Source organism: Rhipicephalus microplus, chromosome 2, assembly GCF_043290135.1.
Source record: "Rhipicephalus microplus isolate Deutch F79 chromosome 2, USDA_Rmic, whole genome shotgun sequence".
Lineage (NCBI taxonomy): Eukaryota > Metazoa > Arthropoda > Arachnida > Ixodida > Ixodidae > Rhipicephalus > Rhipicephalus microplus.
The window spans coordinates 9,225,932-9,239,372 of record NC_134701.1 but is presented as its reverse complement, the minus strand read 5'-3'; positions in this window follow the sequence as shown (position 1 = coordinate 9,239,372).

Here is a 13,441-nt window from a genome sequence, read left to right as displayed (position 1 = left end):
TGCTCCACTCTAAACATCATCAGAACATATCTTCAAAGCTATCAGCGCAAAGAAAAAAAAGTGCCGCACCACCACCAGGTGGGCTTGAACCTCCAACCTTTCGGTTAACAGCCGATCACGCTAGCCAATTGCGCCACGCAGACAGTCATGCTCTACTCTCACCACCATCAGAACATTACTTCAAAGCTATTACCGCAAAGAAAAAAGCAACACACCACTCCCGGGACGGCTCGAAACTCCAACCTTTCGGTAAACAGCCGATCGCGCTAGCCCATTGCGCCACGGACACAGTCTTGCTCCACTCTAAACACCATCAGAACATATCTTTAAAGCTTTCAGCGCAAAGAAAAAAAAGCGCCGCACCACCACCGGGTGGGCTCGAACCTCCAACCTTTCGGTTAACAGCCGATCGCGCTAGCCAATTGCGCCACGGAGACAGTCCTGCTCCACTCTCACCACCATCAGAACATATTTTCAAAGCTATCAGCGCAAAGAAAAAAAGCACCGCACCACCACCGGGTGGGCTCGAACCTCCAACCTTTCGGTTAACAGCCGATCGCGCAAGCAAACTGCGCCACGGAGGCAGTCGTTCTCCACTCTCACCACCATCAGAACATATTTTCAAAGCTATCAGCGCAAAGAAAAAAGCAACACACCACTCCCGGGAGGGCTCGAAACTCCAACCTTTCGGTTAACAGCCGATCGCGCTAGTCAATTGCGCCATGGAGACAGTCCTGCTCTACTCTCACCACCATCAGAACATATCATCAAAGCTATCAGCCCACAGAAAAAAAGCGCCGCACCACCACCGGGTGGGCTCGAACCTCCAACCTTTTGGTTAACAGCCGATCGCGCTAGCCAATTGCGCCACGGAGACAGTCCTGCTCCACTCTCACCACCATCACAACATATCTTCAAAGCTATCAGCGCAAAGAAAAAAGCAACACACCACTCCCGGGAGGGCTCGAAACTCCAACCTTTCGGTTAACAGCCGATCGCGCTAGCCCTTTGCGCCACGGAACAGTCGTGCTCCACTCTCACCACCGTCAGACCATTTCTTCAGAGCTATCGCCCCAAAGAAAAAACAAGCGCCGCACCACCACCGGGTGGGCTCGAACCTCCAACCTTTCGGTTAACAGCCGATCGCGCTAGCCAATTGCGCCACGGAGACAGTCCTGCTCAACTCTCACCACCATCAGAACATTTCTTCAGAGCTATCAGCCCAAAGAAAAAAAGAGCGCCGCACCACCACCCGGTGGGCTCGAAACTCCAACTTTTTGGTTAACAGCCGATCGCGCTAGCCAACTGCGCCACGGAGACAGTCGTGCTCAACTCTGACCACCATCAGAACATATCTTCAAAGCTATCAGCGCAAAGAAAAAAGCAACACACCACTCCCAGGAGGGCTCGAAACTCTAACGTTTCGGTTAACAGCCGATCGCGCTAGCCAATTGCGCCACGGAGACAGTCCTGCTCTACTCTCACCACCATCAGAACATATCTTCAAAGCTATCAGCCCAAAGAAAAAAAAGCGCCGCACCACCACCGGGTGGGCTCGAACCTCCAACTTTTCGGTTAACAGACGATCGCGCAAGCCAATTGCGCCACGAAGACAGTCCTACTCCACTCTCACCACCTTCAGAACATAACTTCCAAGCTATCAGCCCAAAGAAAAAAAGCGCCGCACCATCACCGTGTGGGCTCGAACCTCCAACCTTTCGGTTAACAGCCATCCGCGCTAGCCAATTGCGCCACGGAGACAGTCCTGCTCCACCCTCACCACCATCAGAACATATCTTCAAAGCTATCAGCACAAAGAAAAAAAAGCGCTACACCATCTCCGCGTGGGCTCGAACCTGCAACATTTCGTTTAACAGCCGATCGCGCTAGCCAACTGCGCCACGGAGACAGTCGTGCTCCACTCTCTCCACCATCGGACCATATCTTCAAAGCTATCAGCGCAAAGAAAAAAGCAACACACCACTCCCGGGTGGGCTCGAAACTCCAACCTTTCGGTTAACAGCCGATCGCGCTAGCCAATTGCGCCACGGAGACAGTCCTGCTCTACTCTCACCACCATCAGAACATATCTTCAAAGCTATTACCGCAAAGAAAAAAGCAACACACCACTCCCGGGAGGGCTCGAAACTCCAACCTTTCGGTAAACAGCCGATCGCGCTAGCCCATTGCGCCACGGAGACAGTCTTGCTCCACTCTAAACACCATCAGAACATATCTTTAAAGCTATCAGCGCAAAGAAAAAAAAGCGCCGCACCACCACCGGGTGGGCTCGAACCTCCAACCTTTCGGTTAACAGCCGATCGCGCTAGCCAATTGCGCCACGGAGACAGTCGTGCTCCACTCTGACCACCATCAGAACATATCTTCAAAGCTATCAGCGCAAAGAAAAAAGCAACACACCACTCCCAGGAGGGCTCGAAACTCTAACGTTTCGGTTAACAGCCGATCGCGCTAGCCAATTGCGCCACGGAGACAGTCCTGCTCTACTCTCACCACCATCAGAACATATCTTCAAAGCTATCAGCCCAAAGAAAAAAAGCGCCGCACCACCACCGGGTGGGCTCGAACCTCCAACTTTTCGGTTAACAGACGATCGCGCAAGCCAATTGCGCCACGGAGACAGTCCTACTCCACTCTCACCACCTTCAGAACATAACTTCCAAGCTATCAGCCCAAAGAAAAAAAGCGCCGCACCATCACCGTGTGGGCTCGAACCTCCAACCTTTCGGTTAACAGCCATCCGCGCTAGCCAATTGCGCCACGGAGACAGTCCTGCTCCACCCTCACCACCATCAGAACATATCTTCAAAGCTATCAGCACAAAGAAAAAAAAGCGCTACACCATCTCCGCGTGGGCTCGAACCTGCAACATTTCGTTTAACAGCCGATCGCGCTAGCCAACTGCGCCACGGAGACAGTCGTGCTCCACTCTCTCCACCATCGGACCATATCTTCAAAGCTATCAGCGCAAAGAAAAAAGCAACACACCACTCCCGGGTGGGCTCGAAACTCCAACCTTTCGGTTAACAGCCGATCGCGCTAGCCAATTGCGCCACGGAGACAGTCCTGCTCTACTCTCACCACCATCAGAACATATCTTCAAAGCTATCAGCGCAAAGAAAAAAGCACCGCACCACCACCGGGTGGGCTCGAACCTCCAACCTTTCGGTTAACAGCCGATCGCGCAAGCCAACTGCGCCACGGAGGCAGTCGTGCTCCACTCTCACCACCATCAGAACATATTTTCAAAGCTATCAGCGCAAAGAAAAAAGCAACACACCACTCCCGGGAGGGCTCGAAACTCCAACCTTTCGGTTAACAGCCGATCGCGCTAGCCAATTGCGCCACGGAGACAGTCCTGCTCTACTCTCACCACCATCGGAACATATCTTCGAAGCTATCAGCCCAAAGAAAGAAAAGCGCCGCACCACCACCGGGTGGGCTCGAACCTCCAACATTTCGGTTAACAGCCGATCGCGCAAGCCAATTGCGCCACGAAGACAATCCTGCTCCACTCTCACCACCTTCAGAACATTACTTCAAAGCTATCAGCCCAAAGAAAAAAAGCACCGCACCACCACCGGGTGGGCTCGAACCTCCAACCTTTCGGTTAACAGCCGATCGCGCTAGCCAACTGCGCCACGGAGACAGTCGTGCTCCACTCTCACCACCATCAGAACATATCTTCAAAGCTATCAGCGCAAAGAAAAAAGCAACACACCACTCCCGGGAGGGCTCGAAACTCCAACCTTTCGGTTAACAGCCGATCGCGCTAGACAATTGCGCCACGGCGACAGTCCTGCTCTACTCTCACCACCATCAGAACATATCTTCAAAGCTATCAGCCCAAAGAAAAAAAGCGCCGCACCACCACCGGGTGGGCTCGAACCTCCAACTTTTCGGTTAACAGCCAATCGCGCTAGCCATTTGCGCCACGGAACAGTCGTGCTCCACACTCACCACCGTCAGACCATTTCTTCAGAGCTATCACCCCAAAGAAAAATAAAGCGCCGCACCAACACCGGGTGAGCTCGAACCTCCAACCTTTCGGTTAACAGCCGATCGCGCAAGCCAATTGTGCCACGGAGACAGCCCTGCTCCACTCTCACCACCTTCAGAACAAATCTTCAAAGCTATCAGCACAAAGAAAAAAAAGCGCCACACCATCACCTTGTGGGCTCGAACCTCCAACCTTTTGGTTAACAGCCGATCGCGCCAGCCAACTTCGCCTCGGAGCCAATCGTGCTCCACTCTCACCACCGTCAGACCATTTCTTCAGAGCTATCGCCCCAAAAAAAAAACAAGCGCCGCACCACCACCGGGTGGGCTCGAACCTCCAACCTTTCGGTTAACAGCCGATCGCGCTAGCCAATTGCGCCATGGAGACAGTCCTGCTCCACTCTCACCACCATCAGAACATATCTTCAAAGCTATTACCACAAAGAAAAAAGCAACACACCATCACCGGGTGGGCTCGAACCTCCAACCTTTCGGTTAACAGCCGATCGCGCTAGCCAACTGCGCCACGGAGACAATCGTGCTCCACTCTCACCACCGTCAGACCATTTCTTCAGAGCTATTGCCCCAAAGAAAAAAAAGCGCCGCCGCCGCACCACCACCGGGTGGGCTCGAACCTCCAACCTTTCGGTTACCAGCCGATCGCGCTAGCCAATTGCTCCACGGAGACAGTCCTGCTCAACTCTCACCACCGTCAGAACATTTCTTCAGAGCTATCAGCCCAAAGAAAAAAAGCGCCGCACCACCACCGGGTGGGCTCGAAACTCCAACCTTTCGGTTTACAGCAGATCGCGCTAGCCCATTGTGCCACGGGGACAGTCTTGCTCCACTCTCACCACCATCACAACATATCTTCAAAGCTATCAGCGCAAAGAAAAAAAAGCGCCGCACCACCACGAGGTGGGCTCGAAATTCCAACCTTTCGGTTAACGGCCGATCGCGCAAGCCAATTGCGCCACGGAGACAGCCCTGCTCCACTCTCACCACCTTCAGAACATATCTTCAAAGCTATCAGCCCAAACAAAAAAAAGTGCCGCACCACCACCGGAGGGCTCGAACCTCCAACCTTTCGGTTAGCAGCCAATCGCGCTAGCCAATTGCGCAATGGAGACAGTCCTTCTCCACTCTCACCACCATCAGAACATATCTTCAAAGCTATCAGCACAAAGAAAAAAAAAGCGCCACACCATCACCGGGTGGGCTCGAACCTCCAACCTTTCGGTTAACAGCCGATCGCGCTAGCCAACTGCGCCACGGAGACAGTCGTGCTCCACTCTCACCACCAACAGAACATATCTTCAAAGCTATCAGCGCAAAGAAAAAAGCAACACACCACTCCCGGGAGGGCTCGAAACTCCAACCTTTTGGTTAACAGCCGATCGCGCTAGCCAATTGCGCCACGGAGACAGTCCTGCTCTACTCTCACCACCATCAGAACATATCTTCAAAGCTATCAGCCCAAAGAAAAAAAAGCGCCGCACCACCACCGGGTGGGCTCGAACCTCCAACTTTTCGGTTAACAGCCGATCGCGCAAGCCAATTGCGCCACGGAGACAGTCCTGCTCCACTCTCACCACCTTCAGAACATATCTTCAAAGCTATCAGCGCAAAGAAAAAAGCAACACACCACTCCCGGGAGGGCTCGAAACTCCAACCTTTCGGTTAACAGCCGATCGCGCTAGCCAATTGCGCCACGGAGACAGTCCTGCTCTACTCTCACCACCATCAGAACTTATCTTCAAAGCTATTACCTTAAAGAAAAAAGCAACACACCACTCCCGGGAGGGCTCGAAACTCCAACCTTTCGGTAAACAGCCGATCGCGCTAGCCCATTGCGCCACGGAGACAGTCTTGCTCTACTCTAAACACCATTAGAACATATCTTCAAAGCTATCAGCGCAAAGAAAAAAAAGCGCCGCACCACCACCGGGTGGGCTCGAACCTCCAACCTTTCGGTTAACAGCCGATCACGCTAGCCAATTGCGCCACGGAGACAGTCCTGCTCTACTCTCACCACCATCAGAACATTACTTCAAAGCTATTACCGCAAAGAAAAAAGCAACACACCACTCCCAGGAGGGCTCGAAACTCCAACCTTTCGGTAAACAGCCGATCGCGCTAGCCCATTGCGCCACGGAGACAGTCTTGCTCCACTCTAAACACCATCAGAACATATCTTTAAAGCTATCACCGCAAAGAAAAAAAAGCGCCGCACCACCACCGGGTGGGCTCGAACCTCCAACCTTTCGGTTAACAGCCGATCGCGCTAGCCAATTGCGCCACGGAGACAGTCCTGCTCCACTCTCACCACCATCAGAACATATCTTCAAAGCTATCAGCGTAAAGAAAAAAGCAACACAACACTCCCGGGAGGGCTCGAAACTCCAACCTTTTGGTAAACAGCCGATCGCGCTAGCCCATTGCGCCACGGAGACAGTCTTCCTCCACTCTCAACACCATCAGAACATAACTTCAAAGCTATCAGCACAAAGAAAAAAAAGCGCCGCACCACCACCGGGTGGGCTCGAACCTCCAACCTTTCGGTTAACAGCCGATCGCGCTAGCCAATTGCGCCACGGAGACAGTCCTGCTCCACTCTCACCACCGTCAGAACATTTCTTCAGAGCTATCAGCCCAAAGAAAAAAAGCGCCGCACCACCACCTGGTGGGCTCGAAACTCCAACCTTTCCGTTAACAGCCGATTGCGCTAGCCAATTGCGCCACGGAGACAGTCCTGCTCCACTCTCACCACCGTCAGAACATTTCTTCAGAGCTATCAGCCCAAAGAAAAAAAGCGCCGCACCACCACCGGGTGGGCTCGAAACTCCAACCTTTCGGTTAACAGCCGATCGCGCTAGCCAATTGCGCCATGGAGACAGTCCTGCTCCACTCTCAACACCATTAGAACATATCTTCAAAGCTATCAGCACAAAGAAAAAAAAGCGCCACACCATCACCGAGTGGGCTCGAACCTCCAACCTTCCGGTTAACAACCGATCGCGCTAGCCAACTGCGCCACGGAGACAGTCCTGCTCCACTCTCACCACCATCACAACATATCTTCAAAGCTATCAGCGCAAAGAAAAAAGCAACACACAACTCCCGGGAGGGCTCGAAACTCCAACCTTTCGGTTAACAGCCGATCGCGCTAGCCCTTTGCGCCACGGAACAGTCGTGCTCCACTCTCACCACCGTCAGACCATTTCTTCAGAGCTATCACCCCAAAGAAAAAAAAAGCGCCGCACCACCACCGGGTGGGCTCGAACCTCCAACCTTTCGGTTAACAGCCAATGGCGCAAGCCAATTGCGCCACGGAGACAGCCCTGCTCCACTCTCACCACCTTCAGAACATATCTTCAAAGCTATCAGCACAAAGAAAAAAAGCGCCACACCATCACCGTGTGGGCTCGAACCTCCAACCTTTCGGTTAACAGCCGATCGCGCCAGCCAACTTCACCTCGGAGACAATCGTGGTCCACTCTCACCACCGTCAGACCATTTCTTCAGAGCTATCGCCCCAAAGAAAAAACAAGCGCCGCACCACCACCGGGTGGGCTCGAACCTCCAACCTTTCGGTTAACAGCCGATCGCGCTAGCCAATTGCGCCACGGAGACAGTTCTGCTCAACTCTCACCACCGTCAGAAAATTTCTTCAGAGCTATCAGCCCAAAGAAAAAAAGAGCGCCGCACCACCACCCGGTGGGCTCGAAACTCCAACTTTTTGGTTAACAGCCGATCGCGCTAGCCAACTGCGCCACGGAGACAGTCGTGCTCCACTTTCACCACCATCAGAACATATCTTCAAAGCTGTCAGCGCAAAGAAAGAAGCAACACACCACTCCCGGGAGGGCTCGAAACTCCAACGTTTCGGTTAACAGCCGATCGCGCTAGCCAATTGCATCACGGAGACAGTCCTGCTCCACTCTCACCACCTTCAGAACATATCTTCCAAGCTATCAGCCCAAAGAAAAAAAGCGCCGCACCCCCACCGTGTGGGCTCGAACCTCCAACCTTTCGGTTAACAGCCATCCGCGCTAGCCAATTGCGCCACGGAGACAGTCCTGCTCCACTTTCACCACCATCAGAACATATCTTCAAAGCTATCAGCCCAAAGAAAAAAAAGCGCCGCACCACCACCGGGTGGGCTCGAACCTCCAACTTTTCGGTTAACAGACGATCGCGCAAGCCAATTGCGCTACGGAGACAGTCCTGCTCCACTCTCACCACCTTCAGAACATATCTTCCAAGCTATCAGCCCAAAGAAAAAAAGCGCCGCACCCCCACCGTGTGGGCTCGAACCTCCAACCTTTCGGTTAACAGCCATCCGCGCTAGCCAATTGCGCCACGGAGACAGTCCTGCTCCACTCTCACCACCATCAGAACATATCTTCAAAGCTATCAGCACAAAGAAAAAAAAGCGCTACACCATCACCGCGTGGGCTCGAAACTCCAACCTTTCGGTTAACAGCCGATCGCGCTAGCCAATTGCGCAACGGAGACCGTCCTGCTCTACTCTCACCACCATCAGAACATATCTTCAAAGCTATTACCGCAAAGAAAAAAGCAACACACCACTCCTGGGAGGGCTCGAAACTCCAACCTTTCGGTAAACAGCCGATCGCGCTAGCCCATTGCGCCACGGAGACAGTCTTGCTCCACTCTAAACACCATCAGAACATATCTTCAAAGCTATCAGCGCAAAGAAAAAAAAGCGCCGCACCACCACCGGGTGCGCTTGAACCTCCAAACTTTCGGTTAACAGCTGATCACGCTAGCCAATTGCGCCACGCAGACAGTCCTGCTCTACTCTCACCACCATCAGAACATTACTTCAAAGCTATTACCACAAAGAAAAAAGCAACACACCACTCCCGGGAGGGCTCGAAACTCCAACCTTTCGGTAAACAGCCGATCGCGCTAGCCCATTGCGCCACGGAGACAGTCTTGCTCCACTCTAAACACCATCAGAACATATCTTTAAAGCTATCAGCGCAAAGAAAAAAAAGCGCCGCACCACCACCGGGTGGGCTCGAACCTCCAACCTTTCGGTTAACAGCCGATCGCGCTAGCCAATTGCGCCACGGAGACAGTCCTGCTCCACTCTCACCACCATCAGAACATATCTTCAAAGCTATCAGCGTAAAGAAAAAAGCAACACACTACTCCCGGGAGGGCTCGAAACTCCAACCTTTTGGTAAACAGCCGATTGCGCTAGCCAATCGCGCCACGGAGACAGTCCTGCTCCACTCTCACCACCGTCAGAACATTTCTTCAGAGCTATCAGCCCAAAGAAAAAAAAGCGCCGCACCACCACCGGGTGGGCTCGAAACTCCAACCTTTCGGTTAACAGCCGATCGCGCTAGCCAATTGCGCCATGGAGACAGTCCTGCTCCACTCTCAACACCATCAGAACATAACTTCAAAGCTATCAGCACAAAGAAAAAAAAGCGCCACACCATCACCGAGTGGGCTCGAACCTCCAACCTTCCGGTTAACAGCCGATCGCGCTAGCCAACTGCGCCACGGAGACAGTCCTGCTCTACTCTCACCATCATCAGAACATATCTTCAAAGCTATCAGCCCAAAGAAAAAAAAGCGCCGCACCACTACCGGGTGGGCTCGAACCTCCAACCTTTCGGTTAACAGCCAATCGCGCTAGCCAATTGCGCCACGGAGACAGTCCTGCTCCACTCTCACCACCATCAGAACATACCTTCAAAGCTATCAGCACAAAGAAAAAAAGGCGCCACACCATCACCGGGTGGGCTCGAGCCTAACCTTTCGGTTAACAGCCGATCGCGCTAGCCAACTGCGCCACGGAGACAATCATGCTCCACTCTCACCACCGTCAGACCATTTCTTCAGAGCTATCGCCCCAAAGAAAAAAAAGCGCCGCACCACCACCGGGTGGGCTCGAACCTCCAACATTTCGGTTAACAGCCGATCGCGCTAGCCAATTGCCCCACGGAGACAGTCCTGCTCCACTCTCACCACCGTCAGAACATTTCTTCAGAGCTACCAGCCCAAAGAAAAAAAAGCGCCGCACCACCACCGGGTGGGCTCGAAACTCCAACCTTTCGGTTAACAGCCGATCGCGCTAGCCAATTGCGCCATGTTGACAGTCCTGCTCCACTCTCACCACCATCAGAACTCATCTTCAAAGCTATTACCACAAAGAAAAAAGCAACACACCACTCCCGGGAGGGCTCGAAACTCCAACCTTTCGGTTAACAGCTGATCGCGCTAGCTCATTGCGCCACGGAGACAGTATTGCTCCACTCTCAACACCATCAGGACATATCTTCAAAGCTATTAGCGCAAAGAAAAAAAAAGCGCCGCACCACCACCGGGTGGGCTCGAACCTCCAACCTTTCGGTTAACAGCCGATCGCGCTAGCCAATTGCGCCACGGAGATAGTCCTGCTCCACTCTCACCACCATCAGAACATATCTTCAAAGCTGTCAGTGCAAAGAAAAAAGCAACACACCACTCCCGGGAGGGCTCGAAACTCCAACCTTTCGGTTTACAGCCGATCGCGCTAGCCCAATGCGCCACGGGGACAGTCTTGCTCCACTCTCACCACCATCAGAACATATCTTCAAAGCTATCAGCGCAAAGAAGAAAAAGCACCGCACCACCACCGGGTGGGCTCGAACCTCCAACCTTTCGGTTAACAGCCGATCGCGCAAGCCAATTGCGCCATGGAGACAGTCCTGCTCCACTCTCACCACCATCAGAACATATCTTCAAAGCTGTCAGTCCAAAGAAAAAAGCAACACACCACTCCCGGGAGGGCTCGAAACTGCAACCTTTCGGTTAACAGCCGATCGCGCTAGCCCTTTGCGCCACGGAACAGTCGTGCTCCACTCTCACCACCGTCAGACCATTTCTTCAGAGCTATCACCCCAAAGAAAAAAAAGCGCCGCACCACCACCGGGTGGGCTCGAACCTCCAACCTTTCGGTTAACAGCCGATGGCGCAAGCCATATGCGCCACGGAGACAGCCCTGCTCCACTCTCACCACCTTCAGAACATATCTTCAAAGCTATCAGCACAAAGAAAAAAAGCGCCACACCATCACCGTGTGGGCTCGAACCTCCAACCTTTCGGTTAACAGCCGATCGCGCCAGCCAACTTCGCCTCGGAGACAATCGTGCTCCACTCTCACCACCGTCAGACCATTTCTTCAGAGCTATCGCCCCAAAGAAAAAAACAAGCGCCGCACCACCACCGGGTGGGCTCGAACCTCCAACCTCTCGGTTAACAGCCGATCGCGCTAGCCAATTGCGCCACGGAGACAGTCCTGCTCAACTCTCACCACCGTCAGAACATTTCTTCAGAGCTATCAGCCCAAAGAAAAAAAGAGCGCCGCACCGCCACCCGGTGGGCTCGAAACTCCAACCTTTTGGTTAACAGCCGATCGCGCTAGCCAATTGCGCAATGGAGACAGTCCTGCTCCACTCTCACCACCATCAGAACATATCTCCAAAGCTATTACCACAAAGAAAAAAGACACACCACTCCCGGGAGGGCTCGAAACTCCAACCTTTCGGTTAACAGCCGATCGCGCTAGCCCATTGCGCCACGGAGACAATCGTGCTCCATTCTCACCACCGTCAGACCATTTCTTCAGAGCTATCGCCCCCCCAAAAAAAGCGCCGCACCACCACCGGGTGGGCTCGAACCTCCAACCTTTCGGTTAACAGCCGATCGCGCTAGCCAATTGCGCCACGGAGACAGTCCTGCTCCACTCTCACCACCGTCAGAACATTTCTTCAGAGCTATCAGCCAAAAGAAAAAAAACCGCCGCACCACCACCGGGTGGGCTCGAAACTCCAACCTTTCGGTTAAGAGCCGATCGCGCTAGCCAATCGCGCCATTAAGACAGTCCTGCTCCACTCTCACCACCATCAGAACATATCTTCAAAGCTATTACCACAAAGAAAAAAGCAACACACCATCACCGGGTGGGCTCGAACCTCCAACGTTTCGGTTAACAGCCGATCGCGCTAGCCAACTGCGCCACGGAGACAATCGTGCTCCACTCTCACCACCGTCAGACCATTTTTTTCAGAGCTATTGCCCCAAATAAAAAAAAAGCGCTGCCGCCGCACCACCACCGGGTGGGCTCGAACCTCCAACTTTTCGGTTACCAGCCGATCGCGCTAGCCAATTGCGCCACGGAGACAGTCCTGCTCAACTCTCACCACCGTCAGAACATTTCTTCAGAGCTATCAGCCCAAAGAAAAAAAGCGCCGCACCAACACCGGGTGGGCTCGAAACTCCAGCCTCTCGGTTAACAGCCGATCGCGCTAGCCAATTGCGCAACGGAGACCGTCCTGCTCTACTCTCACCACCATCAGAACATATCTTCAAAGCTATTACCGCAAAGAAAAAAGCAACACACCACTCCTGGGAGGGCTCGAAACTCCAACCTTTCGGTAAACAGCCGATCGCGCTAGCCCATTGCGCCACGGAGACAGTCTTGCTCCACTCTAAACACCATCAGAACATATCTTCAAAGCTATCAGCGCAAAGAAAAAAAAGCGCCGCACCACCACCGGGTGGGCTTGAACCTCCAACCTTTCGGTTAACAGCCGATCACGCTAGCCAATTGCGCCACGCAGACAGTCCTGCTCTACTCTCACCACCATCAGAACATTACTTCAAAGCTATTACCGCAAAGAAAAAAGCAACACACCACTCCCGGGAGGGCTCGAAGCTCCAACCTTTCGGTAAACAGCCGATCGCGCTAGCCCATTGCGCCACGGAGACAGTCTTGCTTCACTCTAAACAACATCAGAACATATCTTTAAAGCTATCAGCGCAAAGAAAAAAAGCGCCGCACCACCACCGGGTGGGCTCGAACCTCCAACCTTTCGGTTAACAGCCGATCGCGCTAGCCAATTGCGCCACGGAGACAGTCCTGCTCCACTCTCACCACCATCAGAACATATCTTCAAAGCTATCAGCGTAAAGAAAAAAGCAACACACTACTCCCGGGAGGGCTCGAAACTCCAACCTTTTGGTAAACAGCCGATCGCGCTAGCCAACTGCGCCACGGAGACAGTCCTGCTCTACTCTCACCATCATCAGAACATATCTTCAAAGCTATCAGCCCAAAGAAAAAAAAGCGCCGCACCACCACCGGGTGGGCTCGTACCTCCAACTTTTCGGTTTACAGCCGATCGCGCAAGCCAATTGCGCCACGGATACAGTCCTGCTCCACTCTCACCACCTTCAGAACATATCTTCAAAGCTATCAGCCCAAAGAAAAAAAAGCACCGCACCACTACCGGGTGGGCTCGAACCTCCAACCTTTCGGTTAACAGTCAATCGCGCTAGCCAATTGCGCCACGGAGACAGTCCTGCTCCACTCTCACCACCATCAGAACATATCTTC